We start from the raw sequence: 2,763 nt of genomic DNA, 5'->3' as shown, positions 1-2,763 counted from the left end.
ACCATATTATTTAATTGTTTTTTCCCTTGTTTATTTTCTGTCCTTCTACTCCCTCCTCAACCCTGCCAATTGGCTGTTAGTTCTGCTGGGGTAAGAATAGTAAGTGTTTTTTATGGTTTCCTCAGGATTTAGAAAAGCACCTGTAATGTAGCAGACATTTAACTTTTTAGGCAGTAAATAAGCTTGTACTGTTTTAAGTAAGTGGTATTTAATTCATTTCATCTATAAGGATTTGGTTAACCAAATATTTTCTGTAATATTATTTGGAGAAATTTTAATAAATATCTAAATTGATATACAATTAGCATACTTATTATGTGTAATGGAGATTTTTAAAGTATTTGAGTGTTTTAAAATTGCTTTGTTTTCGTCGCCAATTTGAATCTCTTTCCAATCTTAATATAACTAATATTTAGGATCCTTTTTCTTCCTAGATTTTCAAAGGGGAAACTTTAGTTTTTCTTCTTCCAAATACCTACTACTATATAGTCCATTTGATAGTTTGCTTGCTGAAATATAATAGGAAAGTTTTACTGTAGCACTAATGATTGCTTTCAGAAATAATTGGTTTTTAACTAAAAATGTGGAAAATTAGACAGATTTTTATTTACTGAACTTCTGAGGCAAGCTTAGACATCATGGTATACCCCAGCATCAGTTTTTAAATGTAGAAACTTAATCAGATAAGAATATGCTTTCGAAATAAAAATAACCTTAGTGGAAATAGTATTCTTTACTACAAAAGTGCATTCATTAAATGTTTTATTTCACAGACTAATATATCAAATTGGTGTTTTTAGATGATCTTTCTCAGAAGAAATTCCAGAAACAATTTGACTTCATTTTCAGGAATAAATAGGGGTGTTTCATTTCACACAGCCTCAGGGAATCACAAATTAAAACTTTCCACTAAAATGGATGCCATCTACTATTCATTATTTTAACAAACCAACCACTCCACTCTGCTGAAGTTGCAATCAGGGTAAAGGATATTGTGCTTAAAACCTGCAAGCTGAGAGGGCCTATTTTGCATTCTTGTTCATGAGCAGCCCATTTCACATCTTTTTCTGAGTTCCTCAGCACCCCACAGAGCTACTCTCAGTGGTGAAAAGCTCCATTAAGTAAATAGAGGTCCATATTTAGAAGCTATCTCTGGGAATTCAAAATGCTCTGAGAGGGAAATTGGAACTATCAAGATTAAGGTATTAAAAAAAAGATTAAGGTATTAATGAAAAGTTCTGTTAAATTTCTGTTGGGATGCTAATTAATCTTCGAAAAATTGTTAATCAATTCAATTATATAACACACTTAAACTTTAACACACAGTACAGGAAAAGTAACAGGGTCTTTTAATTATGCCCCAAGGCATTTAAAAGTTAAAAGAAATAGTCTAATGAGAAAAATCATCCCTAAATAGTGTTTTAGTTTGACTCTCAATATTGACTTGTTTCTTCACACTTGATAAGTTTGGGAAATTGATACTTAGTGCTCAGATGTTTGAAGAAATATTAGAAGTAGTAGAAGACATTCAGGAAGTGGCATTATGACAACTATTACTTAATGGAATTGCCTACCTGAAGTACGGAAGTCTAGCTCTGCACAGATTATTAAACCCATGCTGATAGCTTTAGCTTGAATTGTTAAATTAAAAAATAATCGGATAAAATTTTAGTATTTAAAACCTAATTAACAATGCTTATACTAAGTATTGTGCTAAATGAGCTATGTTAAATTGCTATCAGTATTGAAATGTTTTGTTTGCATCATTAGTAGGAATTTGAATCATCAGTTTTGTTAAAATTTCAATACATTTATAAATCTTTTTAGTGTATATGAAATGAAATATTAAATTATGTAGAAAATATGTGGCCTTCAAAAGTATTAATAAGAATGAAATACTATATAGAGAAATAGAAATAGATTAAATGATTCAACAAAGTTAGCCATAACCTTTAGGTAAGTTAGTGAAAATTACTCTTGCAGATTCTGATCTAGTAAGTCTCAAATGTGACCAATGCAGAACTGGTTTCTATTTCATAGTCCAATCAGAGTTAAGAATGCTTGGGGGTGTATTGGTGGCAATTTTTATTTTAATAAATCTTTATTTGAATAATTTTGAAGAACCAAAAATTTTGATTACATTTAAATTTGGGGCCCATTTTCTTATTGTTTAAAAGAAGAAAGTTGCATTTAGTGATTCTGTTTTGGTTGGTAATACATTTTTATTGATTAAGCTTGAAGACTACTTCCAGTTGTGTTCATGGGGCCATGGGATCTTAGTGAGAACACTTGGATCTTGGCTATAATCTTAGGTTTTGTAAGTTCAGTAATTTGGTTTTATCGGTTCTTTCAAAGGATGATTAGGTTTTTAATTCCCACTTACCAAAACCACTAGTGAGTATATGAACTAAAGAGCCTATTGTTTACTAGTCCTAAGTAAGGGACTGGAAGAAGGGAGACCATTTAAATTGAAGAGAAGAATAATAAGGTAGATAAACAAGAGGATGCTTGAAGGAAATGGTATGTATAGGGCCTGGCACAGTGGCACATACTGTAAGTTGCTGGGGAGGCTGAGGCAGAAGGATCAAAAGTTTAGAGCCAGCCTCAGCAATTTAGCAAGACCTAAGCAACTTACTGAACCCTGCCTCAAAAAATAAAAGGGGCAGGGGATGTGGCTCAGTGCCTACGAGTTCAATTTCTGCTCTAATAAATAAATAAATAAATAAAACCTACAACAACAACAACAACACTGTGGTATGTTTA

This window comes from Callospermophilus lateralis, chromosome 6, assembly GCF_048772815.1.
Source record: "Callospermophilus lateralis isolate mCalLat2 chromosome 6, mCalLat2.hap1, whole genome shotgun sequence".
NCBI lineage: Eukaryota > Metazoa > Chordata > Mammalia > Rodentia > Sciuridae > Callospermophilus > Callospermophilus lateralis.
This window is presented reverse-complemented; position numbering follows the sequence as displayed.